At 38.2% G+C, this 12828-nt stretch overlaps 1 protein-coding gene across 1 annotated transcript in view; it reads right to left on the bottom strand.

Moving 5' to 3' along the window:
• The window catches only part of SSTR5 (somatostatin receptor 5), a 105879-nt gene that overhangs the window by 18656 nt on the left and 74395 nt on the right, over nucleotides 1-12828 (bottom strand). The window contains exons 2-3 of the mRNA XM_074195993.1: nucleotides 8260-8408; nucleotides 7899-7992 (exon numbers count right to left, since the gene is read on the bottom strand). The gene's annotated coding sequence lies outside the window, so the exon portion shown is untranslated. The remainder of the gene's footprint in view (nucleotides 1-7898; nucleotides 7993-8259; nucleotides 8409-12828) is intronic.

Below are 12828 nucleotides of genomic sequence, written 5' to 3'. Positions count from 1 at the left end.
AGGAAACTGAAGATAAGATCATAGAAATGGTCAATGGCTACCCAGACAGTAGAACAGGGATATGAAAGTAGGTCACTGAGTCCAAATCCAGTCTTCTTTCTACTTTATCAGGCACCAAAGCCAATCCATGTTTCTACTCAGGTACATGGAGTTCACAGCTACCTTCCTCCTTCTTCTTAAACTCAATCTCCTAAGCACCTCATTTATCCTTACAATAATTGTTGTATGGGAACTAGTAGTTTCCCTTCCAATCTGCCCCCTGAGAAACTATATCTATCTAATCTATCTATCCATTTTATTAACAGATCCTTTTTTCTCAAGTATAAATTAAGGAGAGTAACACTTGCTACCCTAGGGTTCTTGATGATGATGATGATGATGATGATGATGATGATGATGATATGGGTGTATATGCAATTGGCCTATAGTTTATAAAGAGTTGAAAGAAGTAGGGGTGAAGGGAGGTAGTATGAGTATCACATACATTGAACTTAAAGGTTCAAAGAGCATTCAAGTCTCCTTCTCCCAGAAACTCCTCTCCCTGTCTCCATCACTTTCTATAACTATCATACCTCCCTAGAGGAAGGACATTGTTAAAGATGATAGAACCACTCCTAGTGACAAGATGGTGGAGTAAGGAACCCTCTGAAAAATTTCCAAAATCCCCTCCAAACAACTAGAAAACCACCTCAGAATTGATCTAGGATCAGGAAAGCATCTTTTCTACCCAACAAAAAAGGTCTGTCTAACTGGAGTAGAAGAGAAGAAAAGTTCAATAGCAACAGCAGCAGCCAGATTCAAAGCAGGGGACCTGCAGCAAGACTCCAAGCCTGGGGCAATCCACCAGAGAGCCCCTGTCCTTCAGCAAACCAGCAGCAACCTTGGCAAGTGAGCAGTCTATACTATGTAATAAGACTCCACCCTAGTAATCCCAACACCCCCCACCCAGCACAAGCCACCAGCCTTAACTCTACTTCTAAGCAGTAATGAAGTGATTCCCTAGGGCTAGCCAACAGTAAGACCCTGACCTGGGACCTACCAATAGAGAGACAACATTTCCATTGCAACCCAGTGGCAAGGCCCCACTCCTGGAAAAGATCAGCAGCTAAATCCCAAGCTTAGGGAAAGCTAACAGAGATGTTTCAGCCCTCAACATAAGCTGGAAGGGAAGCCTACCTTTCAGAGAAAGTATACAACTAAGCCCTGAAATCCAGTGGAAGTCAACAGCAAGACCCAGAGCCCCAGAACAAAAAATTTAGCAAAGAAAGCAAAGTGATTCCAAACAAAGCAAAAGAAAAAATAGATACAATCAAATTATATAAAGAAGAAAACTATATCTTGTTGAAATATACTATAGACAATGAAGGAAGTCATATCAATACTAAACATATATGCACCAAATGTTATAGGATCTAAATTTTTGAAGAAGTTAATGAGTTACAGGAGGAATAATAAAACTTTACAAATTGGGGTATCTGAACTTTCCCCCCCCTCAGAACTAGATAAATTTAACCAAAAATAAATCAGAAGGAAGTTAAAGAGGCAAATAAAATCCTGGAAAAGGTAAATATGATAGATCTCTGGAGAAAACCTTTTTCTAGTAGTATATGACACCTTCACAAAAATTGACCATGTATGAGGACATAAAAATCTTCAACCAAGTGGAAAAAAGCATAAATAGTAAATGCATCCCTTTCAGATCATAATGAAATAAAAAATTACATTCAAGAATAAACAATGGAGAGATTAAAAATCAACTGGAAATTAAATAATCTAATTCTAAGAAACAAGTGGTTCAAAGTACAAATCATAGAAACAATCAATAATTTCATTAAAGAAAATGACAACTATGAGACAGTATGCCAAAATTTATGGAATACAACTAAAGTGTTACTTGGGAGAAAATTCATTTTTCTAATTGCTTATATCAATGAAATAGAAAAAATATATCAATAAATTGGGCATGCTACTTAAAAAAACTAGAAAGAGAACAAATTAAAAGTCTGAAAATCAAATGAAAGATTAATAAAATTGAAAGTACAAAAACCATTACACTAATAAATAAAACTAGAAGCTGACCATTTGCAAAAGCCAGTAAAATAGATAAAGAATTTGTTAATTTTATTTAAAAAAGGAAAGAAGAAAATCAAATGACTAATGAAAGGAATGAGTTCAGACTAATGACAAGGAAATTAAAACAATTGTTAGGAGGTATTTTGCAAATTGTTTGCCAATAAATTTGACAATCTAAATGAAATAACTTAATATCTACAAAAATGTTATCCAGCTTAAAAGATGAAGAAATAAAATGCTTAAATAATCCTATATTAGAAAAAAACTGAACAAGCCATTAATCTTAATAAAAATCCCCGGGACCAGATGGATTCACAACCAAATTCTACCAAGCATTTAAAGAACAGTGAATCCCAATACTTAGCTATTTGGAAAATGGTTGAAGAAGGAGTCCTATCAAGTTCCTTTTATGACATAAATAAGGTGATTATATCCAAACCAAGAAGAGTCAAAATGGAGAAAGAAAATCATAGATCCATTTTTCTCATGAATATTGATGCAAATTTTTTTTCCTTTTCTTTTATTTTATTTATGTAAGGCAATGAGGTTAAGTGGTTTGCCCAAGGTCACATAGCAAGGCAATTATTAAGTGTCTGAGGTCATATTTGAACTCAGGTCCTCCTGACTCCAGGGCCAATGTTCTATCCACTGTAACACCTAGCTGCCCTGGTGCAAAAAATTTTAAATAAAATATTAACAAAAATTTACAGCAATATATCACAAGGATCATACACTATGACCAGGTAGAATTTATACCATTAATGCAGAACTGGTACAATATTAAGAAAACTATCAACATTGACTAAATAAATAATTGACTAATAATTGACTAAATAAGTAATAAAAACCAACAGAATTCATATGATAATCTCAATAAATGGAGAAAAGGCCTTTGAACAAACTATAGCACCCATTACTATTAAAAATAGAGAGTATATGAATAAATGGAGCTTACCTTAAAATGATAAATAATATTTATCTAAAACCATTAGCAAGCATTATCTGTAATGGGGATAAATTACAAGTCTTCCCAGTACAATCAGGGGTGAAGCTATGATGCCTATTCTCACCTTCATTATTTAATAGTTCTAGAAATGTTAGCTTGTAGCAATAAGAGAAGAAAAAAGAAATTAAAGGAATTAGAATAGGCAGTGAAGAAAGAAAACTATCATTCTTTGCATATGATATGATGGTATACTTGGAAATCCTTAAGAATCAACTAAAAAGGGGTGGCTAGGTGGCACAGTGGCTAGAGCACTGGCCCTGGAGTCAGGAGGACCTGAGTTCAAATCTGGCCTCAGACACTTAATAATTACCTAGCTGTGTGGCCCTGGGCAAGCCACCTAACCCCATTGCCTTGCAAAAAAACTAAAAAAAAAAAAAGAATCAACTAAAAATATTTGAAATTATTAACAACTTTAGCAAAATTGCAGAATAGAAAATAAACCCACATAAATCATCAGCATTTCTATATATTACCAGCAAAATCCAGCAACAAGAGGTAGACATAGAAATTGCTTTTTAGTAGACAATATAAATCGTACAATATAAAATTGTAGACAACAAGCCTACCTGCCAGAACAAATCCAAGAACTATATGGATACAAATATTAAAACACCTTTCACAAAAATAAATTCAAATCTAAAGAATTGGAAAATTTTAATTGTTCTTGAGTAGGTAGTCCAAGTCAATTTAATAAAAATGGTATTCAAATAATCAAAAATTATTTTATAGACCTAGAAAAAATGATGCAAAATTCATCTGGAAGAACAAAAGATAAGGAAATTAATCATAAAAATGGAAAAGAAAGTGGTTTAGCTATAGCAGATCTCAAACTGTATTAGAAAGTGATAATTATGAAAGCAATCTGGTACTGACTAAGAAACAGAGTGATGGGTTAATGGAATAGATCAGTTACAAATCACAATATAGTAAATGACCATAATAATCTAGTATATGATAAATCCAAAGATCAAAGTTTTGCTGGGAAAATTGGGAAAGAATATGGCAGAAACGAGGTACAGACCAACTTCTCACACCATAAACTAAAATAAGGTCAAGAGGGTACATGATTTAAAGATAAAGGGTGATATCATAAGCAAATTAAGAGAGCATAAAAAGGCAACTGGGTTGCACAGTAGATAGGAGTGAGGAGCTTGCGCTCAAATCTGGCCTCACATATGATACTTCTTAGCTGTGTGATCTTGAGCAAATCACTTAATCCCATTGCCCCACAAAAAAAGAAAGTATAGAATACTTTATCAGATTTATGGATAAGGGAAAAATTTTAAGACAAAAGTAGATATAAAAACATTATAAAATGCAAAATATATCATGTTTATTAAATAAAATAAAAATGATTTTGCAAAAATGAAACAAATGGAACTAAAATTATAAGGAAAGCAGAAAACTGGGAAATTTTTGCAACAGGTATCTGTGATAAAGGATTTATTTCTCAATTATATAGAAAACTAAGTTAAATTTATAAAAATACAAGTCATTTCCAATTCTCAATCAATAAATTTTCAAAGGATATTAACAGGCTGTTTTCAGATAAAGAAATCAAAACTATCTTTAGCCATATTAAAAATGTTTTTAATAACTTTTGATCAGAGAAATGCAAACTAAAACAAATTCACAAATCAGAGTGACTAATATGACAAAAAGGAAAATGTTAGATGTGAGAGGGAATGTGGGAAACTGGAACACTAAAGCACTGTTGGTGGAGTTCTCAAATGATTTATCCATTTTGGAGAACAATTTAGAACTATGCTCAAAGAGCTATAAAACTGCATGTACTTTGATACAGCAATATATATCCCAATGGCATTCCAAAAAAGGGAAAAAGACATATTTGAACAAAAATATTTATAATAGAAATTTTTAAATGGTTAACAATTGGAATCAAAAATTTACAAACTGTAGTATATGATTATAACAACATATTGGGGCAGCTAGGTGGCACAGTGGATAGAGCACTGGCCCTGGAGTCAGGAGGACCTGAGTTCAAATTCAACCTCAGACACTTAATAATTACCCAGCTGTGACCTTCACAAGTCACTTAACCCCACTGGCTTTCAAAAACATATATATATGTATATGTATATATATATATATAATTGTGCTATAAGAAATGACAAGCTGGATGACTTCAGAAAAACCTGAAAAGACTTACATTATTTGATGTATAATGAACTGAACAAAATCATGAGAATACTGTACAGAGTACAGCAATATTATTTGATGAAAAACTGACTATTTTCAGCAATACAATGAACCAAGACAATCCCAGAGGACTACTGATGAAGCATACTATCCACCTCCAGAAAAAGACTTGATATTTATTGAATACAAAATGAAGCATGCTATTTTTCACTTTTCTTTTTTATTCAAGTTGCCTTGTACAAAATGACTAATATGAAAATGTTTTGCATAACTGCACATGTATTACCTATATCTGATTGCTTACTGTTTTAGGGAGGAGGAGAAGAGGAATGGAATGAAAGAATTTAAAACTCAAAACTTTAAGTAAAAATATTTGATTAAACATTTGTGAAATTTTTACATTATTCATTCACATAAATTTTAAAAAAATAAAAATAAAGATGATAGAAGCTAACCACATAAGTTAAGGAAGCCTAAACACTGCTTTCTTGGGAATTTGTGGCAAAGGTATTGACAATCATTCTTCACAATTATGTTTCTCTTCAGTAGTCTGTTAAATGCATCTCTGGCATTGCAGAAAGGTTTAAATCATAAAGGCTAGTTCAGTAAAAATCAATTTATGCTAAAAATTCTGAACAAACAAAAAAGTACCCAGATACCAGTCACACCAATAAACACTGACTTCTATCAAAGGCAGGTTCCAATAGGGAAATTATTTAGTATGTGTGCAAGCAACAAGTTCCCAATGTGTGCAGAGATCTAGGATACCATTACTGCACCTTCTTAAAAAAGTTTACAAAAGAGCTAGATAAAGAGCAAATTAGAAAGACCATGAAAATACAAAATAATATGTGCCTTAATCCCCCAAACATGAGGATAAATCTACAAATATACTGGTAGAAAGGTATCTAAAAATATGGGGGGGAGGTGCAAGTGAGAAGAGCAGGTGGGAGGAGAGGGAAATGAAAAGGAGAGGTCATGACTAGAAAAATCGGGGGATGGATAGGGAGGCATGGAAAATAGAGAGAGGATAGGAGGGAGAGATGCAGAAAGAGTAGAAGTAATAGGAAGAAGGGGGAGGAAAGGAAAAGAGATTGAAAAGGAATGACACAGGGAAGGAAAAGGATGGGAGAGGTGATAGAGGGAAGGAAGCAAGGAAGCAAGGAGAAAGAGAGGAAGGAGAGAGGAAGCAATGGGAAAAGAGAGAAAAGGAGTGGGATGAGGGAGAAAAGAAGGGAAGTGGAAGGGAGAAAAGGATTCAAACGATGAGAAAAGGGAGAGAGATAAAAGGGAAAGGAGGGCAGGGGCAAGAGAGGAGGAGAGAAAAAAAGATGAAGACAGGGAAAAAGAAAGACTGAGAGGAGATGGAAGGAAAAGGGATATGATAGTGTAGAAAAAAGCACAGGAATGGTAGTCAGGAGACCCAGTTTCCATTATATTTCTCATCTGGGTGTCTTGAGTAATGACTTGCTCTTCTCTAACCTTCCTTTGGTGACATTTGCTTTAAAAAGGAAACGATCCAGAGATCTACCGCGGCCATTCTATTCTATGCAATCAAAATATCACCTTCAAATCTAGTTAATATTCAATAAATTGGAAGTGAAATTCATTTTCAGGTCAACTTGACAAACTCTTATCAATTAGGGTCTCCTATATGGGTGTGGACTGCTAAAGGTAAGAAGAGAGGAGAAAGGAGGCTGGTTCCTGTGTTCATGGAGTCAATTGTCTGTTGGAAGTATGCAACACACATAGGTATAATATAAAATGAAGCATTGTGTTGTGGTATTAATCCATACCATAGATAATTCTTTTTTCAAAGAATTTAGAGCAAGAAAGGGACTTATGAGATATGTAGTCCAGCATCTTCCACTTCTCATTTTACAGATCAAGAAATTGAGGACATTCAGGGGAAAATGACCTGTCTAAAATCACCCAGCCAGTAAATAGAAGGACTAGCGTTATAACTGTGGTCCTCAGACCCCCTCAACCCATTTGCTGCACCATCTTAATATATCCCCATAGAAGTTTAGACCCCTATGCAAATTCAAGTTCCATAACATCTCCCAGTCTCCTCTACCTCCGAATCAGGCCAGCCTTCCTGCAAGCTGACTTACCACCTTTCACAGGCAGGAGCAAGTCTCAGGGAGCTAGAGATGAAGCACATTCAGGGAAAGAGCTTTTAGCACTAAGACCCCAGTCCTCAGCCTCTCTCTCTCTCTCTCTCTCTCTCTCTCTCTCTCTCTCTCTCTCTCTCTCTCTCTCTCTCTCCATCCATCCCTCCCTCACCCAACCCCTTTAACTTTTTACCACTATGGAAACCTCCACACAAATCCTCTTTTTCCTTCAGTTGTGCTCCTGCCCTCCAGCCCGGCCTCTCTCCCAGAAAACTCCCCTCCTTACAGGGGAAATCATTTCCAACAGTAATTCCTAAACTTGCCCCACCCCACCTACTTGGCTTGATGTCCTTTCAAAGCACCAGTTCCACCCGGTAAGAGGCTCAGGTGGTTGGGCTTATGGGGAGGGGGCAGGAGTGGGGATAGCATTGCAAAGCGGAGCTGGAGAAGCAAAAGCATATTCTTCCAATACCCTTAAGTTGGACTTCCCGAGTGGTACCCAATCGATATTTCTTCTACTTCCCAGAAAGTTCAGGTGGACTCACTGCGTTCTCCAGGTACTACGGGATGGAGATGCCTCGGGTGGGCAGGCTGTCACACCACTGGGAACTAGGCTTCAAAGCCTGGATTGGTCCCTCCCTAGGAAAACACAGAGACGGGAGAACTTGGCCAGGAGCCAGGCTAATAAAACACTGAAAAGCGAATGGAAATAGAAAAAAGAGAGAGAGGAGAAATAGGAGGAAGAAAGAGAATCGTGCAGCAGGAAAGGGGATGCAGGATTTTAAGGGAGCTGGGGAAAGAAGCAGAATACTAACAGGAGAAACGGAGGCGGGAGATCTAAATAGAGCCAAAGGGAAGGGACCCGGGAAGAATGTGGGTGAGGGGATTGAGGGGCAAACAGATCACCTTAGGCGGAGAGAATGATCAAGCAGTCGGCAAGAGTCCGCCGCACATGGCCGAACTTGGCAGTCTCGGTCCCCGAGGAAATGATGCTCCAAGGACCCCGCGGCTGGCCTGGGTGCTCCAGGGCTCTGCAGGCTCCAGGATTCCTGGATCTGCAAGCAGATAGATGGCTGGCTGTCGAGGCTGTCGCGCCCCCTCGCAGCTGCTGGCTTGGGCTTGCTGAACTCTGCTCTGGAGACGCTCGGTCCCCTCGGTTTATAGCGGAGATGTGTAGGGAGAGAAGGAGGGTACAGAAGCAGAACAAAAAAAGGGGGGGCCTAGGGGAGGGATCTAAGGCAACTCCTTTTCAGGAAGCGTGGCTCCTAGTGGTGTGTGTGCCGCAGCGCTGACTTTGAGAAGGGGGCGGGCGGGGGGTGTTAGAATGGACTGATGGACTGTGGCTCTGGTGCCAGACTGTGGACAGCTCCGGAACCCTCCCTAGCACCCACCACTCCCACTCCCAGGGTGCTAACCTGTCCACTCAAATCAAGGTAACCTCCTGTTGCGCCTGCACCTGCTCGTTCCCCTCCACACCCCAGGAGGGGCGCGCGCGCGCACACACACACACACAGACACGCAAACAGTCTGTTTTCTCTCCTGTGGGTGCCTTGCAGAGCTGCCTAAGGGAGCTCTTCGAGTTAATTGAACCTTTCTCTGGCTCTGGATGGCAGACTTAGGATACAAGACAACCTCAAAAAGGGATGTAATGTTAGGCTAATGGGCTGCTGTAGACACACTTTCACACATGCCACCGCCTTAAATATTAACCCCGGCACAGGTTTCCAGGCACATGTGTACCTTTGAGTGCATTCTTCCATTCAGTCACCGGCTTGAGCAAACCTATGCACTTATATTCATAAGCACCCGCTCTCAGACTCTCCAGCACACTGATGCTCTCCCTAGAGGTATCTTGGTGGTGGTGGTAGTAGTGGTGGTGGTGGTGGTGGTGGTGTAGTGGCGGCAGATAGAAAGAGGAAGTTGACTTCAGGCCTGTAACTGAAACCCTAGCACACATGTGTTCTCACACAGTCATATTTGAACACAACTTGAAAACATACCACTAGGTACTCACAGAAATTTCCTTTTAGATGCAAATGCAATGAGGCAAATTTCCAAACACACCAAACACATTCATGTTGACATACTTTTATTTGTAGGTTTATAAACTCAATTAGTCCACAAGTATTTCTTAAGCCATTAAATTAAATACTTTTGTAATATATACCAAACACAATGGTAAGCCTGTGAATACAAAAATATAAATAGTCCCTATCTTCAGGGAGCTTACAATCTAAAGAGAAAGGCAACATGTAAATAGCTAAATACACAGAAGAGAAATACCAAGAGAAATCCAAGAGAAAAAATCTAAGAGGGCAAGACATTACCTCCTGGATGGAATAGAAAAGAGCTCCTCCAGAAAATGGGATTTGAGTCTGGAAGGAAGTCAGAGGAGGAGGTGAGAGGGCATCTTAAACATGAAGGACAAAAACATGGGGGGGGGGAGCATCATGTGCATCACGGCAAGTAAACTAATGTAACTGATTTGTTCAGCCAGGAAAACAAAGTGTAAAAATACTAGACATGGAGGAAGGACAGATTATAAAGAACCCCAAATGGCAATATAGACATTTAAGATTAAAACACAGGTCCTTGAACCCCTAGTAGTAGAAAAGAATCTAGAGTTAAGTAGAAAACTATTTACTTTTACCTGGAGTCTGAAGTGGTTCTGCTCTGTTGAGACTGCTGCTAGCTAGAATGGTGCCCCTTGATCCCTTCACCCCTGTTCCAGGAAAGGGTCATTTCTTTTTGTCAGTTTTATTTCTCACTTAAATCCTTCTCTTCTCAAGTGGATTTGGTGAAAACTCAACCTTAGATTTAACATAGTCAAGAAAAAGTCAGGGGTAGCTAGGTAGCATAGTGAATAAAGCACCGCCTTGGAGTCAGGAGTACCTGGGTTCAAATCTGGTCTCAGACACTTAATAATTACCTAGCTGTGTGGCCTTGGGCAAGCCACTTAACCCCATTTGCCTTGCAAAAACCTAAAAAAAAAGTCTATGAGTAAGACACTGTCTCATTCATTCATCATATCATAGGACCACAGATTTACAGGCCATATAAGATCAACTTCTTCAGTTTACATGTAGCCTACATAAACTTTCAGGGTCCTGATCCCAATCTACACTTTCACAGGCAGGTTGAATCCCAGATAAGGTTACATATATCCCCTCCCTAACCCCTCCCCCCCTTAAAATTCATCCCTGAGGGGATGGGGAGACATTTTAATGCTATTCTGGTTTGTTTTCCTCAAAATATAAATGACCAATGGCAGTTAATGTCCTTAATATGATTGATACCTTTATTTAGCCAGACTATTATTAATTTAATCAATTAGCATCAATCAGTTTTTACAAAGTGATATTTACTGAGAAGATAAAGAAAAAATTTAAGTACAATAGTAGTCCCTTTCCTGGAGTGTACTTTCCAGCTTTTATTACCTCAGTCCTGGGGCAGCTAGGTGGTGGGATGATAGAGCACCAACCCTGTAGTCAAGAGGACCTGAGTTCAAATCCAACCTCAGATACTTAATAATTACCTAGCTGTGTGACCTTGGGTAAGTCACTCAACCTTAAATAAAATTGCCTTAAGTAAATAAAACTGTTTCCTCAGTCCTTGAGAACTAAAGTAGTTGCTACAAAACAGTTACCTCACCAAGTTCACTTCCAAATATTGCCTGGGCACCAGATGAGTGGCCTGCAGGACCCCTTCTTGAAGGAAATGATGTTGGACTATTGTGTTGTTCTTCTTTTGGCTGGGTCAGAAGGTACATTCCACTACATTAGTGCCCCAGGCTCAGTTGCAGGAAACAGATTTCCACCAAGAATCTCTGTTCCTCCAACATTTTTAATGTCTCACAATGTCCTATGCCAAAGGAAAGAAGACACAAAAATGAGATGATCTCATATCAGACACTAGCTTTCCTGGGAAGCCATGAGCTCATGGAATAGCTTAGTGGAGAAAAGGGTATCCTAGTTGCCATGGGTCCACCAGATCTCACAATTGCCTTTGCATCTTGAGACCAACAGAAAGGAAAGAAAGAATTTCTCCAACACATCTTTGTATGTATTCCCAATATCTGGATCAACAAAAAGGTCTTTTCTTCACTATGCAGTAACAGAGCAGCAACAGTCACAGAAAACCTGAATGTGATTTTGGGCCAGTCTATTCCACATTACAAACTTTAAGGAATAGGCTCCCTTATGTTTTGGTTTATTTCAAATGTATAATTAAAATCATATTTCTTGTCTTCTTAGTGGGTATGGGATTGCATGAGAAGGAAGGGGAGAATTTGGAAATAAAAGTTTAAAAATAAAAATGTTTAAAATGAATAAACAATTTTTATTAAGAAAGAAACAGATTTACTAAATATCTTGTACTACCTGATGATCTCAGGATTGGGCTCTTGATGGCCATAGCTCCCTCTAATACATATAGAGGGGGAAAATTAAGATTTTCATCTAGAAAAGTCACTTGGCTTTCACACAAGTGAAAGTAGACAGAAGTAGAGGCAAGCTATAAACCCAGGTTCTTTACCTCCAAGGTCATTTATTCTTTTGTTTTCTTACTATCTCTCAAATGTACAGAAAAAGTATACAGAAATATATTCAAAACGAATTCAATATAATTTTGGAACTTGAAGAGGTATTAGCAGAGCTATGGGGGAATCAATATAGCTAACTAGAGAGACAGAAAGATGGACAGACAAATGAAGTACATTTGTTTGTCTCTCAAAGTTAATTCGCAGACTTCCTACTCAAAACTTTTAATATCTAATAAAATGGTAACAAGGTCAAGACATGGTCAAGAAAATACCTAAGGGAGGTATGATCATGCTATTCAAATATTTGAAGATCTGTCAATTAGGAGAAAAAAAGGAAATAACAAACTATTCCAGGATCTTTGCAAAGAAGAAAACAAAACAAAGAGTCACTCAGAGTCAGGCACAACTGGACATCTTTATAAAAGCCACAAAGGACATTACTATGCTTGAGACAAATTACAGTGCATCCAAATGTAATTGATCAGACCAATACGGACACAGAAGGCTCTACCACTGGTCAGGCACAAATGGGTCAGGTGAACACCTGAGGGTGTTTACTCTAAACTTATGTATCTCACATTTTCCTTTGAGCTACTTTAACTCTGCCTTGCTCATAGAGCTCATCACTTTCCCTGATGAAAGCACCCTATGCTGAGTGGTTCTGTGCCAGTGTTTCCCATGCCTTAAAATCAATTCTAAAGTTCTTAAGGGAGACCATCAGGGTGTCCCAGGAGTTAGGGTACTTAATATATGTTCTTAATACATAATTAAGTCAGAAGTAACTTTAATTTATTAAAGACCTAGAGGTTTCTAGTACCATAGGGGCAGAGGTTGGGAATATACTTAGAAGGGTTGAAAATAAAGAGATTAGGATTTGGTCTTGTCAATCCATACTTTAGTTAAGGATTTTAGTATTATGATGATTGGGGTGCTAA

This window comes from Macrotis lagotis, chromosome 8, assembly GCF_037893015.1.
Source record: "Macrotis lagotis isolate mMagLag1 chromosome 8, bilby.v1.9.chrom.fasta, whole genome shotgun sequence".
Classification (NCBI taxonomy): domain Eukaryota; kingdom Metazoa; phylum Chordata; class Mammalia; order Peramelemorphia; family Peramelidae; genus Macrotis; species Macrotis lagotis.
The sequence above is the reverse complement of the archived record's forward strand: the minus strand, read 5'-3'. Positions and strand labels throughout refer to the sequence as shown.